Genomic DNA, 25095 nt, shown 5'->3' on the forward strand with positions numbered 1-25095 from the left:
ATTAATAGCACCTGGTTTATTTGTTGTAGCAATCCGAAAGAAGATGATTCCCAAAATTAGGACTCGCTCCGCACACCCATTGCCCGATGGGCGATAAAACGACGGCATGGAAATGCTGGTAAAGGTTGACTCGCCGAGGCAAAGCCCTCGGCCCAGCTAACGTGACGGAGCTGGTTGGCTAGTGACGCTGAAGCGTCTGGAGTAGGTTGATGAAGAGATGGCGAAGCCCCCGGTCCAGCCGAGATGTCGAAGTAGGTCGGCGTGATGGACACCAGTTTGAAGAAGCAATAGTGCGGCCCTGTCGATGCAGGTCGTGACGTGGTCGATGCCGGCTTGATGAAGCGACCGTGCGGCGATGCCGGTATGCCCGCTCCGTGTAATCCATGGGGCAGCGATGTTGATGATGATTTATCCTTCGCGATGCCGGACTCTTGTTCGGCTTGCCGAGATGATGATCCGAAGAAGTTGAGCTCGGCTAAAGTGACGGTGTGTCTAGCGCAGGTCGGCAGCCGTGGAGTAATATTGCCGGACTGGTTTGACACCAGCATGATGTTGAAGATCATGTTCAAAAGAACTTAAAGTTAGTGGGGTGTGTTCGGGAACAAAACACAATACCCCATACAAAACTTCCTTCAAAAGGGATGTCCGAAATCCCGTTCATAAAAAAGATGAACTCGGGTCGGATTCGTTTTCGCGCAGAAAATAGATCCGAAAAGTGATGCACTAATCGGAAGGTTTCCGGAGTTTGGACGGTCGGATCGAGCTGAAATTTTGAGAGGTGGTAGATATAGGAATTCCGCAGCCGATCAACGGTTGGATCTTCCAAAGGACGTCCGATCCAGAAGCTGGACACCACGCCCTAAACTCATCCAAATTCCCATCCAGATTTGACAGGGCTCCGGTATATCGTGGATTGCCAGAGATTCCTCCATCGGAACTCGACGAAATTTTCCAGGGTTGTTATATACCCAATTCCGCACAATTCCGCCAAAGCGATCATCAAAGCAATACTCGAGGAGGTGCTGGTGGCAGATACGAGTTCGCTGTCCAAAAAAACAGCACGGTCGCTTGAGGGCAATGTTGACGTTGAGCCCCTGAGCTCCGTAGATAATTCCTCCGTGATCTTGATAGAGATCGGAGTTGATGTTTGATGAAGGCCCTCATCCGAACATGGTGATCCGAACACGGGCGCAATTCTTGGTCGAACCAAGGTGACCAGTCGAACTGGTGACGAAGATGCCGAAGTCGCAGTTGATCTGCAGGCGAGCCATCGATCCTTTTGTCGATCACACAGCAGAGCTCTCAATGAAAGCACCAATGTCGGTGTCAAATCCGGCAGATCTCGGGTAGGGGGTCCCGAACTGTGCGCCTAGGATCGATGGTAACAGGAGGCAAGGAACACGATGTTTTACCCAGGTTCGGGCCCTCTTGATGGAGATAAAACCCTACGTCCTGCTTGATTAATATTGATGATATGGGTAGTACAAGAGTTGATCTACCACGAGATCATAGAGGCTAAACCCTAGAAGCTAGCCTATGGTATAATTGTGTGTATGATGAAGTTGTATGATCTATCGACTAGCCTGGCCTCGGTTTATATAATGCACCAGAGACCTAGGATAACAAGAGTCCTAGCCGAATACGCCGGTGGGGAGGAGTCCTTGTCTTGATTGCCAAGTCTTGTGGAATCTTCCTTGTATGCAGCAGCTATCCGAACTTGCCCATGAGTATACGGCCATGGGGGTCCTCGGCCCAATCTAACAGATCGGGAGATGACATGGTGAGTACCCCCTAGCCCAGGACACCGTCACCTACCTATTATGGCATTTCCATAGCCATTCCGAGATATATTGCCATGCAACTTTCCACCATTACGTTTATCATGACACATTCATTATTGTCATATTGCTTAGCATGATCATGTAGTTGACATAGTATTTGTGGCAAAGCCACCATTCATAATTCTTTCATACATGTCATTCTTGGTCCATTGCATATACCGGTACACCGCCGGAGGCGTTCATATAGAGTCATGTTTTGTTCTAGTATCGAGTTATAATCAGTGAGTTGTAAATAAATAGAAGTGTGATGATCATCATTTTCTAGAGCATTGTCCCAAGTGAGGAATTATAAAAAAAGAGAAAGGCCATAAAAAAGAGAGAAAGGCCAAATAAAAAAATGAGAGAAAAAGAGAGAAGGGACAATGTTACTATCCTTTTCCACACTTGTGCTTCAAAGTAGCACCGTAATCTTCATGATAAAGAGTTTCTTGTTTTGTCACTTTCATATACTAGTGGGAATTTTCATTATAGAACTTGGCTTGTATATTCCAACAATGGGCCTCCTCAAGAGCCCTAGGTCTTCGTGAGCAAGCAAGTAGGATGCACACCCACTTAGTTTCTTTTGTTGAGCTTTCATACATTTATAGCTCTAGTGCATCCGTTGCATGGCAATCCCTACTCCTTGCATTAACATCAATCGGTGGGCATCTCCATAGCCCATTGATTAGCCTCATTGATGTGAGACTTTCTCCTTTTTGTCTTCTCCACATAACCCCCCTCATTATATTCTATTCCACCCATAGTGCTATGTCCATGGCTCGCGCTCATATATTGCGTGAAAGTCTATAGGTTTGAGATTACTAAAGTATGAAACAATTTCTTGGCTTTTCATCGGGGTTGTGCATGATGAAAGCATTCTTGTGTGACGAAAATGGAGATTGACTAAACTATATGATTTTGTAGGGATGAACTGTCTTTGGCCATGTTATTTTGAGAAGACATAATTGCTTTGTTAGTATGCTTGAAGTATTATTATTTTTATGTCAATATGAACTTTTATCTTGAATCTTTCGGATCTGAATATTCATACCACAATTAAGAATAATTACATTAAAATTATGTCAAGTAGCACTCTGCATCAAAAATTCTGTTTTTATCATTTATCTACTCCAGGACGAGCAGGAATTAAGCTTGGGGATGCTTGATACGTCTCCAACGTATATATAATTTTTGATTGCTCCATGCTATATTATCTACTGTTTTGGACATTATTGGGCTTTATTATCCACTTATATATTATTTTTGGGACTAAGCTATTAACCGAAGGCCCAGCCCAGAATTGCTGTTTTTTGCCTGTTTTAGGGTTTCGAAGAAAAGGAATATCAAACGGAGTCCAAACGGAATGAAACCTTCGGGAACGTGATTTTCTCAACGAACAAGACCCAGGAGACTTGGACCCTACGTCAAGACACAAAAGAGGAGGCCACGAGGTAGGGGGCGCGCCTACCCCCCCCCCCAAGGCGCCCTCCACCCTTATGGGCCCCCTGTTGCTCCACCGACGTACTCCTTCCTCCTATATATACCTACGTACCCCCAAACGATCAGATACGGAGCCAAAACCCTAATTCCACCGCCGCAACTTCCTGTATCCACGAGATCCCATTTTGGGACCTGTTTCGGAGCTCCGCCGGAGGGGGCATCGATCATGGAGCGCTTCTACATCAACACCATAGCCCTTCCAATGAAGTGTGAGTAGTTCACCTCAGACCTACGGGTCCATAGTTATTAGCTAGATGTCTTCTTCTCTCTTTTTGGATCTCAATACAATGTTCTCCCCCTCTCTTGTGGAGATCTATTCGATGTAATCTTCTTTTTGCGGTGTGTTTGTTGAGACCGATGAATTGTGGGTTTATGATCAAGTCTATCTATGAACAATATTTGAATCTTCTCTGAATTCTTTTATGTATGATTGGTTATATTTGCAAGTCTCTTTGAATTATCAGTTTGGTTTGGCTACTAGATTGATCTTTCTTGCAATGGTAGAAGTGCTTAGCTTTGGGTTCAATCTTGCGATGTCCTTTCCCAGTGACAGTAGGGGCAGCAAGGCACGTATTGTATTGTTGCCATCGAGGATAACAAGATGGGGTTTTCATCATATTGCATGAGTTTATCCCTCTACATCATGTCATCTTCCTTAAGGCGTTACTCTGTTTTCATTAACTTAATACTCTAGATGCATGCTAGATAGCGGTCGATGAGTGGAGTAATAGTAGTAGATCCAGGCAGGAGTCGGTCTACTTGTCTCGGATGTGATGCCTATATACATGAACATACATAGATATTCTTATAATTATGGTCAATTCTGTCAGTTGCTCAACAGTAATTTGTTCACCCACTGTAGAATACTTATGCTCTCGAGAGAAGCCACTAGTGAAACCTATGGCCCCCGGGTCTATCTTCATCATATTAATCTCCCAATACTTAGTTATTTCCTTTGCTTTTTTACTTTGCTTTTATTTTACTTTGCATCTTTATCACAAAAATACCGAAAAATATTATCTTTTCATATCTTTCAGATCTCACTCTCGTAAGTGGCCGTGTAGGGATTGGCAGCCCCTTATCGCGTTGGTTGCGAGGATTTATTTGTTTTGTGCAGGTGCGAGGGACTCACGCGTAGCCTCCTACTGGATTGATACCTTGGTTCTCAAAAACTAAGGGAAATACTTACGCTAATTTGCTGCATCATCCCTTCCTCTTCGGGGAAAACCAACGAAGTGCTCAAGAGGTAGCACTCTCCTTTTGACCCCCTTTACTTGTGCACGGGCAGTCAGAGCCGCGCGCGCGGCCACACTTAACAAGGCAGAGGAGGGAAGCCTGAGGGAAACCGAAGAATAAGACAACCAAAGAAACGCCAAGGCCCAAGGCCCAAATAGAGCAAGAGGGTGAGGTGGACTCCCCCGGCAAGACCCTTGCTGGGGTGGCTTCCGCAGCCTTGGCAAGATCCTTGCCGGGGCAACTTGCCTGACGCCGGCAGAGCGCGCCAGCCTTGAGCCCAAGGTATTCCAACACCATGTTGGAACCAAGGCCCGGGGCACTTCTGTGATGGCATGCAGATCTTTGTAGAGATCTTAGATACACAAGATCAGTTGAGGACCAGAAGACGACGACCCCCGGCAAGGTCCTTGCCGGGGACAACTGCGGTGCCGCAGCGAGACCCTTGCCAGGCCCTCGGCAAGGCCCTTGCCGAGGATGCCTATGAAGGAAATATGCCCTAGAGGCAATAATAATGTTATTATTTATTTCCTTATATCATGATAAATGTTTATTATTCATGCTAGAATTGTATTAACCGGAAATGTAATACTTGTGTGAATACATAGACAAACAAAGTGTCACTAGTATGCCTCTACTTGACTAGCTCGTTAATCGAAGATGGTTATGTTTCCTAACCATAGACATGAGTTGTCATTTGATTAACGGGATCACGTCATTAGGAGAATGATGTGATTGACATGACCCATTCCATTAGCTTAGCACCCGATCGTTTAGTATGTTGCTATTGCTTTCTTCATGACTTATACATGTTCCTATGACTATGAGATTATGCAACTCCCGTTTACCGGAGGTACACTTTGTGTGCTACCGAACGTCACAACGTAACTGGGTGATTATAAAGGTGCTCTACAGGTGTCTCCAAAGGTACATGTTGGGTTGGCGTATTTCGAGATTAGGATTTGTCGCTCCGATTGTCGAAGAGGTATCTCTGGGCCCTCTCGGTAATGCACATCACTTAAAGCCTTGCAAGAAATGCAACTAATAAGTTAGTTGCAAGATGATGTATTACGGAACGAGTAAAGAGACTTGCCGGTAACGAGATTGAACTAGGTATTGAGATACCGATGATCGAATCTCGGGCAAGTAACATACCGATGACAAAGGGAACAACATATGTTGTTATGCGGTCTGACCGATAAAGATCTTCGTAGAATATGTAGGAGCCAATATGAGCATCCAGGTTCCGCTATTGGTTATTGACCGGAGACGTGTCTCGGTCATGTCTACATTGTTCTCGAACCCGTAGGGTCCGCACTCTTAACGTTACGATGACAATTTCATTATGAGTTTATATATTTTGATGTACTGAAGATTGTTCGGAGTCCCGGATGTGATCACGGACTTGACGAGGAGTCTCGAAATGGTCGAGACATAAAAATCGATATATTGGACGACTATATTAGGACACCGGAAAGGTTCCGGGTGAGATTGGGACAATACCAGATCATCGGGAGGTTATCGTAAAACCCCCGGAGGTATATGGGCCTTATTGGGCCTTAGTGGAAAGGAGGGGAAAGGAGCAAGGGAGGGGGCGCCCCCCCAAGCCCAATCCGAATTGGGAGGGGGGCCGGCCCCCCTTTCGTTCCTCCCTACTTCCTCTTCCTTCCCTCTCCTACTCCTAATAGGAAAAGGGGGAGTCCTACTCTCGGTGGGAGTTGGACTCCCCCCCTTGGGCGCGCCACCCTCCTTGGCCAGCCCCCTCCTCCACTCCTTTATATACAGGGCAGGGGGGCACCCTAGAGACACAACAATTGATCATTTATCTCTTAGCCGTGTGCGGTGCCCCCCTCCACCATAATCCTCGATAATATTGTAGCGGTGCTTAGGCGAAGCCCTGCGACGGTAGAACATCAAGATCGTCACCACGCCGTCGTGCTGACGGAACTCATCCCCGACACTTTGTTGGATCGGCGTCCGGGGATCGTCATCGAGCTGAACGTGTGCAAAAACTCGGAGGTGCCGTAGTTTCGGTGCTTGATCGGTCGGGCCGTGAAGACGTACGACTACATCAACCGCGTTGTTATAGCGCTTCCGCTTTTGGTCTACGAGGGTACGTGGACAACACTATCCCCTCTCGTTGCTATGCATCACCATGATCTTGCGTGTGCGTAGGAATTTTTTTGAAATTACTACGTTCGCCAATAGCCTGCGGGGCCGCAGCCAGGCCCACGTATGCCAAAGGTTCCACCGCCGCTCCCATACAGCTGCCAGCTCGACCAGCTGAGCAGATGCCTGCGTGGCAGCGCGCGGCCTCAACACCGACACAGCAAGCACCTGCGTGGTGGCAGGCAGATCTTTGTGAAGGCTCCACCACCGCGCCAGCCAAGCAGCCAGCCAACGTGGCACCATGACGCCTCGTCAGCTCGGACGTGTGTCGAAGCCAGGCGTGATAGCGACAGCTGGGACGTTCTTCCTTGTCATTCCCGATAAGGTGAGTGGGGCACATCGACAACGCATTAAATGCGTTTGTCCGATGGGGCCAGATGATAGACTCACCTACTGTAGACCTTTCCACCTCCTGTGTGCCACTGTGGCAACCCCTTTTCGCCTATAAAAGGAGGACCGAGGTGTCCAAGAGAGGGATTCAGATCTTTTGGGCAAAGTTGCACCCGTAGCTAGCTCAAGAACACAAAAACACTCAAATACATCCACCAAAGCAGGACTAGGGTATTACGCAACATTGCGGCCCGAACCTGGGTAAACAATCCGTGTGCTTCCTGTCAGACCCGCTCTTTCCACAACCCCGCGCCCGCCAACCATAGAAGGGATCCCAGTGATCCCATAGGTGTCGATTTCCCCCGACATCTCTGGCGCACCAGGTAGGGGGGCGCAGTTGTGAAAATCCGGTCTAACAGTCAGCCTAGCAGTTCTTCATCGTCATGGCTCCCAAGAAGAAGGCGGTCACAGCGATCGGTTCGTTGGGAGCCGGACGGCCCGTACCGGTGCGGGCAAGCAGCGGGTCAATCGCGGACAAAACCCGAGGCGCGGCACGCGAGCACTGGTACCTCTTGAGCACTGCGTTGGTTTTCCCTTGAAGAGGAACGGGTGATGCAGTAAAGTAGCGTAAGTATTTCCCTCAGTTTTTGAGAACCAAGGTATCAATCCAGTAGGAGATCACTCTCAAGTCCCACGCACCTACACAAACAAATCAGAACCTCACAACCAACGCGATAAAGGGGTTGTCAATCCCTTCACGGTCACTTACGAGAGTGAGATCTGATAGATATGATAAGATAATATTTTTGGTATTTTATGATAAAGAGAAATAAAGATGCAAAGTAAAATAAATGGCAATAGAAATAACTAAGTATTGGAAAATTAATATGATGGAAGATAGACCCGGGGGCCATAGGTTTCACTAGTGGCTTCTCTCAAGAGCATAAGTATTACGGTGGGTAAACGAATTACTGTCGAGCAATTGATAGAATTGAGCATAGTTATGAGAATATCTAGGTATGATCATGTATATAGGCATCAGGTCCGTGACAAGTAGACCAAAACGATTCTGCATCTACTACTATTACTCCACACATCAACCGCTATCCAGCATGCATCTAGAGTATTAAGTTCATAAGAACAGAGTAATGCTTTAAGTAAGATGACATGATGTAGAGGGATAAACTCATGCAATATGATATAACCCCCATCTTTTTATCATCGATGGAAACAATACAATACATGTCGGTTCCCTTTCTGTCACTGGGATCGAGCACCGCAAGATTAAACCCAAAGCTAAGCACTTCTCCCATTGCAAGAAAAATCAATCTTGTAGGCCAAACCAAACTGATAATTCGAAGAGACTGGCAAAGATAAACCAATCATACATAAAAGAATTCAAAGGAGATTCAAATATTGTTCATAGATAAACTGGATCATAAACCCACAATTCATCGGATCTCGACAAACACACCGCAAAAGAAAATTACATCAAATAGATCTCCAAGAAAATCGAGGAGAACTTTGTATTGAGATCGAAAGAGAGAGGAGAAGCCATCTAGCTAATAACTATGGACCCGAAGGTCTGAAGTAAACTACTCACACATCACCGGAGAGGCCATGGAGTTGATGTAGAGGCCCTCCATGATCAATGCACCCTCCGGTGGAGCTCCGGAAAAGGCCCCAAGATGGGATCTCTCGGGTACAGAAGGTTGCGGCGGTGGAATTACCTTTTCGTGGTGCTCCTGGATGTTTGGGGGTACGTGGATATATATAGGAGGAAGAAGTACATCAGTGGAGCAACGAGGGGCCCACGAGGGTGGAGGGCGCGCCCAGGGGGGTAGGCGCGTCCCCCTGCCTCGTGCCCTCCTCAATTGTTTCTTGACGCACAATCCAATTCTCCTGGATCACGTTTGTTGAGAAAATCACGTTCCCGAAGGTTTCATTCCGTTTGGACTCCATTTGATATTCCTTTTCGGTGAAACTCGAAAATAGGCAAAAAAACCCAGCAATTTGGGCTGGGCCTCCGGTTAGTAGGTTAGTCCCAAAAATGATATGGAAGTGTAAAATAAGGCCCATTAACATCCAAAATAGATAATATAATAGCATGGAGCAATAAAAAATTATAGATATGTTGGAGACGTATCAAGCATCCCCAAGCTTAATTCCTGCTCGTCCTCGAGTAGGTAAATGATAAAAAAGAATATTTGATGTGAAATGCTTTCTAACATATTTCTCAATGTAATTTTTCTTTATTGTGGCATGAATGTTCAGATCCATAAGATTCAAGATAAAAGTTTAATATTGACATAAAAGGAATAATACTTCAAGCATACTAACTAAGCAATTATATCTTCTCAAAATAACATGGCCAAAGAAAGTGATCCCTACAAAATCATGTAGTCTGGCTATGCTCTATCTTCACCACACAAAATATTTAAATCATGCACAACCCCGATGACAAGCCAAGCAATTGTTTCATACTTTTGATGTTCTCAAACTTTTCAATCTTCACGCAATATATGAGCGTGAGCCATGGATATAGCACTATATGTGGAATAGAATGGTGGTTGTGGAGAAGACAAAAAAGGAGAAGATAGTCTCACATCAACTAGGCGTATCAACGGGCTATGGAGATGCCCATTAATAGATATCAATGTGAGCGAGTAGGGATTGCCATGCAATGGATGCACTAGAGCTATAAGTGTATGAAAGCTCAACAAAAGAAACTAAGTGGGTGTGCATCCAAATTGCTTGCTCATGAAGACCTAGGGCAATTTTGAGGAAGCCCATCGTTGGAATATACAAGCCAAGTTTTATAATGAAAAATTCCCACTAGTATATGAAAGTGATATCATAGGAGACTCTCTATCATGAAGATCATGGTGCTACTCTGAAGCACAAGTGTGGAAAAAGGATAGTAGTATTGTCCCTTCTCTCCTTTTCTCTCCTTTTCTTTTTTTCTTTTTTTTCTTTTTTCTTTTTTCTTTGGGCCTTTTTTTTTCTTTTGGCATCTTTTTTTCTTTTTTTTCTGTCCGAAGTCTCATCCCGACTTTTGGGGGAATCATAGTCTCCATCCTCCTTTCCTCACTGGGACAATGCTCTAATAACGATGATCATCACACTTTATTTACTTACAACTCAAAAATTACATCTCGATACTTAGAACAATATATGACTCTATGTGAATGCCTCCGGCGGTGTACCGAGATGTGCAATGATGCATGAGTGACATGTATAAAAAGTTATGAACGGTGGCTTTCCCACAAATACGATGTCAACTACATGATCATGCAAGCAATATGACAATGATGAAGCGTGTCATAACAACGGAACGATGGAAAGTTGCATGTCAATATATCTTGGAATGGCTACGGAAATGCCATAATAGGTAGGTATGGTGGCTGTTTTGAGGAAGGTATATGGTGGGTTTAAGGTACCGGCGAAAGTTGCGCGATACTAGAGAGGCTAGCAATGGTGGAAGGGTGAGAGTGCGTATAATCCATGGACTCAACATTAGTCATAAAGAACTCACATACTTATTGCAAAAGTCTACAAGTTATGAAAGCAAATTATTACGCGCATGCTCCTATGGGGATAGATCGGTAGGAAAAGACTATCGCTCGTCCCCGACCGCCACTCATAAGGAAGAAAATCAATAAATAAATCATGCTCAGACTTCATCACATAACGGTTCACCATATGTGCATGCTACGGGAATCACAAACTTTAACACAAGTATTTCTCAAATTCACAACTACTCAACTAGCATGACTCTAATATCACCATCTCCATATCTCAAAACAATTATCAAGTATCAAACTTCTCATAGTGTTCAATGCACTTGTATGAAAGTTTTTATTATTGCCATGTTGTTCTAAAGAACTCTCGAAATAATATAAGTGAAGCATGAGAGATCAATTATTTCTATAAAATAAAACCACCGTCGTGCTCTAAAAGATATAAGTGAAGCACTAGAGCAAAAACTATATAGCTCAAAAGATATAAGTGAAGCACATAGAGTATTATAATAAATTTCAAATAATGTGAGTCTCTCCCAAAAGGTGTGTACAGCAAGGATGATTGTGGTAAACTAAAAAGTAAAGACTCAAATCATACAAGACGCTCCAAGCAAAACACATATCGTGTGCTGAATAGAAATATAGCTCCAAGTAAAGTTACCGATAGACGAAGACGAAAGAGGGGATGCCTTCAGGGCATCCCCAAGCTTAGGATTTTTGGTGTCCTTGAATTTTACCTTGGGGCGCCATGGGCATCCCCAAGCTTAGGCTCTTGCCACTCCTTGTTCCATAATCCATCAAATCTTTACCCAAAACTTGAAAACTTCACAACACAAAACTCAAATAGAAAATCTCGTCAGCTCTGTTAGCGAAAGAAAACAAAAAACCACTTCAAGCTACTGTAATAAACTCATTCTTGATTTATATTGGCGTTAAACCTACTTTATTCCAACATCACTATGTATTATAAATTCTTTTACTAGCCATAGATTCATCAAAATAAGAAAACAACACACGAAAAACAGAATCTATCAAAAACAGAACATTCTGTAGTAATCTGTAGCTAACGCAAACTTATGGAACCCCAAAAATTCTACAATAAATTTCTGGACGTGAGGAATTTATCTATTAATCATCTTCAAAAAGAAATAACTAAATATCACTTTCCAAATAAAAATGGCAGCATTCTCGTGAGCGCTAAAGTTTCTATTTTTTTACAGCAAGATCAAAAAGACTTTCCCCAAACACTAATTAAACACTAATTGCACACACATCGACCGCTATCCAGCATGCATCTAGAGTATTAAGTTCATAAGAACAGAGTAATGCTTGAAGTAAGATGACATGATGTAGAGGGATAAACTCATGCAATATGATATAAACCCCATATTTTTATCCTCGATGGCAATAATAAAATACATGTCGGTTCCCTTTCTGTCACTGGGATCGAGCACCGCAAGATTGAACCCAAAGCTAAGCACTTCTCCCATTGCAAGAAAGATTAATCTAGTAGGCCAAACCAAATTGATAATCCAAAGAGACTTGCAAAGATAAACCAATCATACATAAAAGAATTCAGAGGAGATTCAAATATTGTTCATAGATAAACTGGGTCATAAACCCACAATTCATCGGATCTCGAGAAACACACCACAAAAGAAGATTACATCGAATAGATCTCCAAGAAAATCAAGGAGAACTTTGTATTGAGATTCAAAGAGAGAGAAGAAGCCATCTAGCTAATAACAATGGACTCGAAGGTCTGAAGTAAACTACTCACACATCACCGGAGAGGCCATGGAGTTGATGTAGAGGCCCTCCGTGATCAATGCCCCCTCCGGTGGAGCTCCGGAAAAGGCCCCAAGATGGGATCTCTCGGGTACAGAAGGTTGCGGCAGTGGAATTAGGTTTTCGTGGTGCTCCTGGATGTTTGGGTGGTATGTGGATATATATAGGAGGAAGAAGTACGTCGGTGGAGCAATGAGGGGCCCATGAGGGTGGAGGGCGCCCCCCCTTGCCTCGTGCCCTCCTCGATCGTTTCTTGACGCACAATCCAAGTCTCCCGGATCACGTTCGTTGAGAAAATCACGTTCCCGAAGGTTTCATTCCGTTTGGACTCCGTTTGATATTCCTTTTCGGCGAAATTCTAAAATAGGCAAAAAACAACAATTTGGGCTGGGCCTCCGGTTAGTAGGTTTGTCCCAAAAATGATGTAAAAGTGTAAAATAAGGCCCATTAACATGCAAAATAGATAATATAATAGCATGGAGCAATCAAAAATTATAGACACGTTGGAGACGTATCAACCACCAACATCGCTCTGGCAGCCAGAGCCTGGCGAGCGGCGTCGTTCGCGCGCGAGACGACGAGCCGCAGGCTGCCAAATCCAAAGACTGAGCCAGGGCCCTTGCAGGCGGTGCGGGGCCCTCCAAGGGCGGCACTGTGCCAGCTACGGGCGGCGCGGCAACCTCCAAGTCACTTACGAAGGGGCCCACGGCGCGGTCTTCTCAGCATGCGCGTGACGAGCAGTGCCACCATGCTGGGGACCCCGGGCGCCGCCGTGGGAAGAGTCCCGTGCATCACTCGCGCGATGGAGGAAGCCAACATGCCTGCCAAAGTGCTGGCAAAAATAGCACACAGCCGTTGGGCCATGATAGAGTTCCTTCTAACGTGGTTAGAAGTCAAAGCGCGCCACGGTCCACGTAGTTTTCGCTGCCACCCATGCCAGCAGAAGCTTTGGCACGCGCACAGCTGCTCCTCGACTTCTCTCCTGCCGCGGAAAAGCTCAACGAGTGGAGAGCCACCATCAGGAGCCTCGTCGGCGTCGCCAACAAAGACGAGCCACCGCCAGCGGGCCCCTCAGCTCGATGCTCTTTCGAACCACCGCACGCTAGCGGTGGGGGAGCAGAGGTGCTGCGGACACGATGCACTCTCCTCCTCCACGCCAGCCACCGCGGGTGTCGATCCGTCATGATGACGCTTGTGATAACATTTCCATAGCATCGTCCGATCCATGGACCCACCGCAACCAGGGCCAAGTTCTTCGGGAGTGAGCCCACGAAGATGCTCGAACCACCATCAAGAGCCGGCGCGATACACGCCACCAGTCAGACAGGTGGGCGGGGGCTGCTATGGACCACCCAGCACCGGGAGGCTCCGGCGGCCTACCTTACAAGGTGGGTTGCCCAGCCTTTACCCGTGGGCTACGGCAGTTCCAATGGCCGTCCCACCGCACGTTCAAGCTCGACATCGGCGAGAAGTACAACAGCAAGACCCATCCGTCAGAGTTCCTCAGCATCTACACCATCACGATGCAAGCTGCTGGAGCCCGCGACGATAAGGTGCTTGCCAATTACTTCCTGCTAGCGCTCAAACCCAATGTCATGTCTTGGTTGATGCACTTGCCGGCGGATTCCATTTCTTCTTGGTCGGATATGTGTCATGAGTTCGTTGGGGCCTTCACTGGAGGCCACCAAGCTCATGGCCAGGCGAGTGATTTGCATATCATTCCCAAGAAGGAAGGCGAAAACCTGTGCAAGTACATACAGAGGTTTAGCCGAGTGCAATACAACATACTGGATGTTCATCCTGCCGTGGTGATCAGCGCATTCCATCAGAATGTGCGTAACCGCAAGAGGCGTGAAGAGCTGGCAATGAACATGGTCAAGGACGTGGCCGAACTTTACGTTCTGGCCGATAGATGCGCCCGGGCTGAACAGGGAAGGAAGTACCCCGGCGAAGACGCTGGCGCGGAAACCGAATCTACCGACAAAGGCACCACCACCCCGACAAAGAAGGGACAGCGTCGCAATAGGAAATGAAGGGCAAGGCCGTGCTTTCCGTCGAAGGGTCCAACGACACCGGCGCCACCAAGAAGGCCAAGGCAGATGACCCCGACAAGGAGATTGCCGGGTGCGCCGCTTGCCGGGCCTTGGCGGCTGCCAACAAGACAGGGGGCTCCGACAAGCAGTATTGCAAGATCCACCGCACCAAGGGCCACGACCTCCAGAACTGTCGACAAGTTGAGCTGCTTGCTGAAAAGCAAAAAGCCAAGTATGAGAGGCGGGACAAGGAGAAGGGTCAAGATGGTGCCGAAGTATCCGACAAGAAGCGTGGCGGCCAAGGAGGCCGCCGTGGCAAGGACAACCAGCAAGAGAGGCCCGCTCGGGGCTGCGACAAGAAGCTGGAAGACGACGATCATGACGAGGACGACGAGTCCGGTGAGCATGAGTTCTAGAAGGCTACAAAGGCCATGTGCATCGACGGTGGCGCCTCGCTGCATACTTCTGACCGCCAGCTCAAGCAGTGGGCGCGTGAGATCACAGCACCAGAGCTATCGTTCGGCGCTCAGAATCCACTGAAGTGGTCCCGCACGCCCATCATCTTTGACACCGAGGACCACCCTGATCGCACAACTGCGGTCGGGTGTTTGCCGTTGTTAGTTCACCAACAATGCAACCTCAAGGTGAACAAGATGCTGGTTGACGGCGGGGCCGGCCTGAACTTGATCTCACCCGTTGTGATCAAAAGGCTACAAATTCCTGATGGAGACCTCAAGGAGACGGGTACGTTTCAAGGGGTCAACCCAGGAAGGAGTCAGCCGAAGGGCAAGGTCACGCTGCCTGTGACGTTTGGAGGCGAGCTGAACTACAGGACGAAGAGGATTGTCTTCGATGTAGACGAGATCCCCTTGCCCTACAACCGGATTCTCGGCCGCCCGGCACTAGCCAAGTTCATGGCGGCATCACATTACGTTTACAACACGCTGAAGATGCCTGGGCGGATGACCATCATCACCGTTCCCTGTGAAAAGAAGGATGCACTGATTTGCGCCGACCTACTCTACCAGGAAGCAGTTGCAGCAGCTGCCGCCAAGGCGCTTGCTCCTCCCGCTGAAGTGCCTGGAGGGAAGAAGAATACCGGCAGGACCTCTCGCACCCACTCCGGCAAGTGCACCTCTTCGAAGTGTTATGCTACCATCGAGGACGTGCCAGAGAGCTCCACTGGCAAGAGCAAGAAATCCAGAGCTGCGTCACCAGAGACCAGGAAGGGGTCCGTCAAGGAGGATGGCACGGGAGGGGCTTTCACCATAAGCTCCACCCTCAACAGCAAAATGGGAAAGCACGCTCGTCACTTTCCTGCGGGTGAATGTCGATGTATTTGCATGGCAAGCATCCAACATCCCCCGTGTTCCCAGGGAAGTGATTGAGCACCATCTTGATGTCTGTCCCCATGCGTGTAGGATCGAAAGTATGTCTAGAGGGGGGGGTGATTAGACTACTTGACCAAATAAAAACTTAACCTTTTCCCAATTTTAGTTCTTGGCAGATTTTAGCTATTGTAGGACAAGTCAAGCAATCATCACACAATTCAAGCAAGCATGCAAAGAGTATATTGGCAGCGGAAAGTAAAGCATGCAACTTGCAAGAATGTAAAGGGAAGGGTTTGGAGAATTCAAACGCAATTGGAGACACGGATGTTTTTCCCATGGTTCGGATAGGTGGTGCTATCCTACATCCACATTGATGGAGACTTCAACCCACGAAGGGTAACGGTTGCGCGAGTCCACGGAGGGCTCCACCCACGAAGGGTAATGGTTGCGCGAGTCCACGGAGGACTCCACCCATGAAGGGTCCACGAAGAAGCAACCACCCACGAAGGATCCACGAAGAAGCAACCTTGTCTATCCCACCATGGCCATCACCCACGAAGGACTTGCCTCACTAGCGGTAGATCTTCACGAAGTAGGCGATCTCCTTACCCTTACAAACTCCTTGGTTCAACTCCACAATCTTGTCGGAGGCTCCCAAGTGACACCTAGCCAATCTAGGAGACACCACTCTCCAAGAAGTAACAAATGGTGTGTTGATGATGAACTCCTTGCTCTTGTGCTTCAAATGATAGTCTCCCCAACACTCAACTCTCTCTCATAGGATTTGGATTTTGTGGAAAGAAGATTTGAGTGGAAAGCAACTTGGGGAAGGCTAGAGATCAAGAATCATATGGTAGGAATGGAATATCTTGGTCTCAACACATGAGTAGGTGGTTCTCTCTCAGAACATATGAGTTGGAATTGTGTACGTGTTCTGATGGCTCTCTCCACGAATGAAGAGGAGGTGGAGGGGTATATATAGCCTCCACACAAAATCCAACCGTTACACACAGTTTTCCAATCTCGGTGGGACCGAATCAACAAACTCGGTTGGACCGAAAAGGTAAACCTAGTGACCGTTAGAGATTTTCGGTGGGACTGACATGCAACTCAGTAGGACCGATATGCTTAGGGTTTGGGCATAACGTAATCTCGGTGAGACCGATTACTCAAACTCGGTGAGACCGAGTTTGGTAATAAGCTAACCAGAGAGTTGGTCAGGTAAACTCGGTGGGACCGATTTGCTCTTTCGGTGAGACCGAAAAGTTACAAAAAGGAAACAAAGAGGTTACACTACAACCTCGGTGGGACCGATTCGCTCTTTCCGTGAGACCGAAAATTTACGAAAGGGAAACAGAAAGTTTGCAATCCCATCTCGGTGAGACCGAGATCCCTATCGGTAGAACCGAATTGCTAGGGTTTGGCAGTGGCTTATGACAAGTGAAACTCGGTGGCGCCGGATAGAAAGAATCGGCAGGACCGAGTTTGGCTTAGGGTTTAGGTCATATGTGGATATGGGAAAGTAGTTGAGGGTTTTGGAGCATATCACTAAGCACATGAAGCAAGAGGCTCGTTAAGCAACACCTCATCCCTCCTTGATAGTATTGGCTTTTCCTAAAGACTCAATGTGATCTTGGATCACTAAAATATAAAATGAAGAGTCTTGAGCTTTTGAGCTTGAGTCAATCCTTTGTCCTTAGCATTTTGAGGGTTCCACTTTCACATCCATGCCATGCCAATCATTGAGCTTTCCTGAAATAGTCTTCTTGGAATAGCATTAGCTCAATGAGCTATATGTTGTTATGAATTACGAAAACCACCTAGGGATAGTTGCACTTTCAATCTCCCCCTTTTTGGTAATTGATGACAACATATAGATCAAAGCTTCGACAAATGATAATAAGCATGAAATATATCGTCGCTTTGAGAAGTATGTGACAAGTAAGAGCTCCCCCGAAATTTGTGCATATTTAAAATTTGCTTTGGACTGCAAATGCACAAAGAGTTAGAGTCATGGGTTACTCTTCCATGTCACATACATCTTGGTGGAGCGCTTAAAATGATAAGAATGAAATACATGCACTCATCACCAAGAATAGTGAATGATCACATAAGATAGATAAGATGATAATATTAAACAAACATTAAGTGTAGCTTATGATCAAACACATGATCATCAATGTCTCACGAGCAATGACATGGTATCTCACACAAAAGCAAACAAAGTTCGAAAAACCACCAAAATAAAACAAGAGAGAATAAAAGCAACACTCTCTCTCGAAGCCTATGATCTATACATTTTCTCCCCCTTTGGCAACAAGTTACCAAAAAGTTCCTAGAAAATGCATAGTGCTAAGTCGACACTCAGGCTTGATCTTCAGGTGGGGGTGGAGTCCAGAGCACTCCAAGGACGAAGCCTTCTATAGACGTGGTCGGAGTCGAGGCTGAAGTGGACGCTGGAGCTGGTGGAACTGAGGCTGTAGCTGGTGCAGACGTGGTGGCTCTGGGGTCAGCAACTGGCACTGCAGACGACCTCGGACCTCGTGGCACTCTGGCAAAGGCATCAGTTGTAATCTTGCCTCTCCTCTCCTGCATGTCATCCTGGAGCTGCTCCACTGCAGTCTAAATCTCTGTCACTTTGACATCCAAGTCATAGAACTTTTGTTCCATGATCCTCTCTAAGCTTGCCTGGTTCTGAGTTAGGGTGGCTAGTCCTTGCTCAATCCGCAGGGTGGATGCAATCAAGTAACCAAGCTGCTCTTGTTTGGTTTTCAGAAAATATTCAGATGCCTCCTCTTGAGTAGGCATCTTGGCAGCTTTCTCCTTCCTCGCCTTCTCCTTCTTGGCTTGTGCTTGGGAAGATGATGGCTCATTCTCAGTCATGACCACTTGATTATCTTCAAAGTCTGGACGGATGGGCAGGTGTTCCTTGTCCATTAAGTATATGCCCGTGCCCATCTTAGAGTTGATGAGCTCCTGAATCTGTGGGGCATATCCACAGCTCCTCTTCTGGTCTGCTGCTGTCCTCTTGATTGTTTCAATCATAAGGCTCATGACTTTGAATTTCTGTGGCACGTCAAAGATATGAAGCAAGTTGATCGCGTGGCCCCTGATCATCTTGTGATCTCCAGACTTGGGCAATAGGGTGTGCCTAAGAATCCAGTTGATGGTTGGCAGCCCTGACAGAAGATAGTGTACTGAGCCAAACTTGAACGTATCAAGTGCTTCATTTGGAATCTCCTTGTACATGTTTGACATTGAGTTGTGGTCCATCTTCTTCTTGGCATAAATGTCCAAGTCATCGTCATGCTCTTCTGGGGCATTAATCAACTGAGCCCATTCAGCAACTGTAGACTGGTACCTCGTACCCTCTGACATCCATACAATCCTGCCATCTGGATAGAAATGGGCTGTGGAGTAGAACTGCATGATGAGTTCCTCGTTCCACTTTGTGAGCTTCTGCCCAACAAAGTCCTCTACTCCACATGCCTTGAAGCTGTCCTGCACTCCAGGGTAGTACTCTTTGTTGTCCTTGATGTATTGCCAATCAACCCATCTCATATCACAGAAAATTGGCTTCTTGTCTAGCAGCACTGTCTCATAAAAGTCTTGCTGCTCCTTGGTGTGAAACCTGTAATCAACTGCAGTCCTTCTCCTTGAAGCATACGGGTCTGCTTCTCTCCAGTTCCGGAGCCCTGAATCTCTCCTGAGTTTCATATCCTCAGCCACAGGATGAGCATCGTTGTGGTCTGGGATCTTGGGCTTGAGCTTTCTAAGAACATTCTCTTCTTCTTCTGCAGCTTCAGGCACTGGGGCCTTGTTCTTCTCAGTAGCTGGGATGCTTCTTGTGTTCCTCTTTGGCTTTGGCTTTGGAGCTGGCTTGGCCTTGGAAGCAGTTGCCCCTGATCTTATGGCATCACCCATCAGCTTGGGTGCCTTAGGTGCTGGTGCAGCTACCTCTTCTTCTTCCTCTTCTTCCATGATGGAAGCCTTTCCAAGCACTCTGGCTACGGTCTTCTTGACCCTTTCCTTCCTTTTCTTTCCTTCAGCAGCAACTGGCTCTATGGTTGCAGGCTTGTCAGGAATCTGAGTTGAGGCTCTGGCCTTTGGCATAGGCTGCCTACCTGCTGGCCTTTTGATTTTCATCCCTGGCTTTATGCTCTGTGCTAGCCCAACTCTCTTGGAAGTTGCTTCCTCTTCTGCCACATAGTCTTCATCCTCAGAATCTGAAGTTCTCTTCTTCCTTTGTCTTGTGGCAGCTTTAGGCAGATTGCTAGGGGTGCTCCTGCTGCCATCATCTGAGGAACTTGAGGGACTAGTGCCCTCACTCATCTGCACTTGCTGCTCTGACAAGTTCTGGCTATCACTTTGGTCTGACATGATGCAAACTCTGACTGCTGGCCCTGTGAATAGGTTATAGATGAGATAGAGTGGATAAGCATCACAAAATGCAGAGATTTTTGCAAAAGAATAATTCAAAAACTTAGTTTTAGTTTCCCACTGAAAGCATCTTGGATCTACCGATTTCTAAACTCGGTGATACCGAAGCAGTTTTGGCACCTAAACTAGTGAACTCGGTCAGACCGAGTCACAGTTCGGTGGCACCGAGACTGCTAGGGTTTCACAGAGTTCCAAAATCGGTCACACCGATAAGTAATTCTCGGTCAGACCGAGTCTCACTTGTGCAATGGCATAAGCCAAATCGGTGGGACCGAGTTTTTCAACTCGGTGGGTCCGAGATGGTTTCAGCGGAAACCTAACCCTAAAATTTTCGAATTAAACCTAATCTACGAGTTCATTGACTGGATAGAAGTTTAACAAACGTGGCAAGAATCATGATGATCACAATGTGCTAAGAATCGGATTGGGGAATAGCACAAAGATCGAGTCCATACCCTAGTTTGGCGGAGACTCGCTACGGCGGCAACGGCGGGGTTGAATTTCAGTTGATGGTGACGGAGACCAGCGACTGGAGGCGGCTGGCGGCGAGGAGACGATCCAGAGACCAAGTTGGCAGAGCAGGCTATCGCGCGGGCGAAGGGGTTCGGAGAAATTTCCAAATTTTTGCCCGTGACTATATATAGCCCGACCCTGTCGGTGTGACCGAGTGGAACAACTCGGTGGCACCGAGATGCAAAACTGTATACAGTTGTTGCAACTCGGTGTGACCGAATGGTTCAAATCGGTTGCACCGAGATCGAAAACCTAGATCAACTTAATGATCTCGGTAGGACCGAAAGTAGGGTATCGGTCAGACCGAGAATCATAAAGAGGTTTTGGAAGTTTAAGTCTATGACGAATCAGGGACTCCGAGCGCTCCTCACACAGAGTGGTTCGAATCTGACTTGATCAAATTTTGTGATGTAGCATGAATAGAGTTTGATACGAGAAAAGCATAGATAGCTAGAGGAGGTTCTTAGGCATTCTTGTCCATCCACTTGGAAAAAGGAAATAAAACCAAACAATCAAAACAACAAGTGGATGTCCTCGAATGAGTAAAATATGCAACCAGCATGCTCACACAATAAGATGACAAATGAAATATGTGACAAGGCATGCACAACCAATTCTAGCATCTATCAAGCAATTTTCGATGACAAGGTCATCTATATATGAGTATATTGACTTAGGAGTCAAGTGAGAACACTTGATCATAGGTCATACTCATCGTTTAAGCTCAAGTGGGGTTACCACTTTTACATAAAGCATTGTTGTGTTCACATCTTTAGAGTTGCTTTAGCTCAAGTCTTAGAGTAAAGCTCCCCCTAGATGTGATATCCCCCCTTAGAGGGATGAACTAACCTCGGGTTTTGTCGATGATGACTTCATGTAGATGTTGAAGATGTGGATGCTCAATGTTGATGTAGATCACTTGGAGCTATCCATTTGAGTGAATTGCACTTTCAATACCTACATGGGTTAGTCCCACAAGGAACAAACAAGGATATCCACAGACATAGAGTGATGCACACACAAGATGATGTCCATGAAAACTTTTAGGTTACCTTGTCCCTTGTCTTACCAACAAGAGGGTTTGTGACTCCTTGAACTAGTGCAAGATGTGGAAGTTGATTGCACTTGTTCTTGCCAAAATGATAAGAGTGAAGTATGTTGGCGAAGTCACCCTCAAGAACTCTCTAGTTTTTCTTCTTTTGGATCCACACCATCTTGATGGGAATCCTTGGAGTTGTAGTCGTACTTGATGAAGTGGAACTTGAAGTAGTCTTGGGAATCCACTTGACTAAGGTCTTAGGAGCTTTTTCAAATGCATGAATTTCCTCTTGAAGCTTGTCCTTGCCTTTTTGCTTGTAGTCTTGTGGTGGAAGATCATCTTGAGCTTGTGTCCCCTTGAAAGAAGTATCATACTTCTCTTGTTGAGGAACAAACTTTGTCTTGGGGTATTGATCTTCTTCCCACTCAACTCCATTGGCATTGAACTTTCGTTCAAAACCAACACCTTGATTCTTCCGGTGCATTCCTTGCTTGCGCACAATTTCCTCGAATTGCTTACTCCCGGCAAGGCTTTTGTACACTCCTTTCTCTATAATTCCCTTCAATAAGCTATTTTCTTGCTCAAGTGTAACTTGGCTAAGAGAATCATTAGTGGAATCAAGAGAACTACTAGAAGCAACAATATTGGATTTAGCATGATCATTGTTACTGCTAGAGGAAGAATCTTTCTTGTTTTTGTTACTAGACTTGACTTGAGGCATGTAAGTGGATAAGAGTAAACGCTTGGCAATGTAAGAAGAACTTTTCTTGCGGAGATCATCATTGATTGCTTTTAAGAACTCATGCTCTTGCTCAAGATTGAGCTTTTCAAAGCGTAATTTCTCATGAGCTCTTAAAAGTTCTTGATGATCTTCGAAGATAGTTTCATGAGCTAACTTAAGAGTGTTTAGTTCTTTAGTTAGAGCCTCAATCTTCTCCTTATCATTGTCATTCCTTTTATCTTGATTAGCATGATTAATTGACGTTTCATCATAGTATTCATCACTAGAGTTGTCAACAAGCAAATCATCACCTAACAAGTCATCTTCATCACTATTGAAATCAACATACTCGGGGTGTGTTACCTTAGGACCTTTGGCCATGAAGCATCTTCCAATTCCTTCATTTGGTGAGTCAAATATGTCGTAGGAGTTGGTTGACACAAGTGCTATACTGGCAACACCTTCATCTTGAGTATCTTCGGAGTCGGAGTGATAACTTCTCTCGGAGTGGCTGTCGGAGTCGGAGCCGGATACCCATTCACCAACATGAGCTTGATGTCTTCGTTTTGTGTATCTCCTTGATGATTTTTCCTTCCTTTCCGAATCCTTGCTTCTCCGTGAGTATCTTCGTTCATAACGATCATCTCTACTCCTTCTCTCTCTTGGTGGTGATTCTTTGCTTCTTCTTTTTGGAGAATCTTCTCTTCTCTTGTAGGGAGCCGTACACTCATTGAAATAGTGTCCGGGTCTTCCACAACTGTAGCAGTTTCGCTCTCGACTAGAAGATCTTTTGTCATTGTAGGACCTTGACTTGAAGCTTCTATCTTTGCTTCTACTCTTGTAGAACTTGTTGAAGTTCTTCACCATTAAGCTCAATTCTTCATTGAAGTGTTGTTTCTCACTTGATGATGTAGGGGCTTCACATGAGGCTTTGTAGGCACCACTTGATTTTTTGTGAAGTTCCTCTTTATCCTTAAGTGACATCTCATGAGCAACAATTCTTCCAATCACCTCCGTTGGCTTGAGATCTTTGTAATTGGGCATCATTTGGATCAATGTGCACACGATATCATATTTTCCATCCAAGGCTCTTAGAATCTTCTTGATGATGAATCTATCGGTCATCTCTTCACTTCCTAAGCCGGCAATCTCATTTGTGATGAGAGCAAGCCTAGAGTACATTTCAGCGACACCTTCACCATCCTTCATTTTGAACTTGTCAAGTTGACTTTGAAGCACATCCAACTTGGATTCCTTGACGGAGTCGGTACCTTCGTGCATATCAATCAAAGTGTCCCAAATTTCCTTTGCATTCTCAAGACGGCTGATTTTGTTGAATTCTTCGGGGCACAATCCGTTGAAGAGAATATCACAAGCTTGAGCATTGTATTGCAACATCTTCAACTCATCCGCGGTAGCTTCACGGTTTGGTTCTTTCCCATCAAAGAAGTCACCTTGCAAACCAACACACACACAATAGCCCAAACGGCGGGGTTATGTCCAAGAATATGCATTTTCATTTTATGCTTCCAACTAGCAAAATTAGTACCATCAAAGTAAGGACCTCTACGGTGATAATTTCCCTCGCTAGACGCCATACTCTCCTAGGTTGTGAAACCAAGGCTATGACCACGAAAAGCTATGGAGATCAAAGCAAATAGAGACCAAAGCTCTGATACCACTTGTAGGATCGAAAGTATGTCTAGAGGGGGGGTGATTAGACTACTTGACCAAATAAAAACTTAACCTTTTCCCAATTTTAGTTCTTGGCAGATTTTAGCTATTGTAGGACAAGTCAAGCAATCATCACACAATTCAAGCAAGCATGCAAAGAGTATATTGGCAGCAGAACATAAAGCATGCAACTTGCAAGAATGTAAAGGGAAGGGTTTGGAGAATTCAAACACAATTGGAGACACGGATGTTTTTCCCGTGGTTCGGATAGGTGGTGCTATCCTACATCCATGTTGATGGAGACTTCAACCCACGAAGGGTAGCGGTTGCGCGAGTCCACGGAGGGCTCCACCCACGAAGGGTAATGGTTGCGCGAGTCCACGGAGGACTCCACCCATGAAGGGTCCACGAAGAAGCAACCACCCACGAAGGGTCCACGAAGAAGCAACCTTGTCTATCCCACCATGGCCATCGCCCACGAAGGACTTGCCTCACTAGCGGTAGATCTTCACGAAGTAGGCGATCTCCTTGCCCTTACAAACTCCTTGGTTCAACTCCACAATCTTGTCGGAGGCTCCCAAGTGACACCTAGCCAATCTAGGAGACACCACTCTCCAAGAAGTAACAAATGGTGTGTTGATGATGACCTCCTTGCTCTTGTGCTTCAAATGATAGTCTCCCCAACACTCAACTCTCTCTCATAGGATTTGGATTTTGTGGAAAGAAGATTTGAGTGGAAAGCAAGTTGGGGAAGGCTATGGTAGGAATGGAATATCTTGGTCTCAACACATGAGTAGGTGGTTCTCTCTCAGAACATATGAGGTGGAATTGTGTATGTGTTCTGATGGCTCTCTCCATGAATGAAGAGGAGGTGGAGGGGTATATATAGCCTCCACACAAAATCCAACCGTTACACACAGTTTTCCAATCTCGGTGGGACCGAATCAACAAACTCGGTCGGACCGAAAAGGTAAACCTAGTGA

Source organism: Triticum urartu, chromosome 7A (genome assembly GCF_056163025.1).
Source record: "Triticum urartu cultivar PI428250 chromosome 7A, HENAU_Tu73, whole genome shotgun sequence".
In the NCBI taxonomy this organism is placed as follows: domain Eukaryota; kingdom Viridiplantae; phylum Streptophyta; class Magnoliopsida; order Poales; family Poaceae; genus Triticum; species Triticum urartu.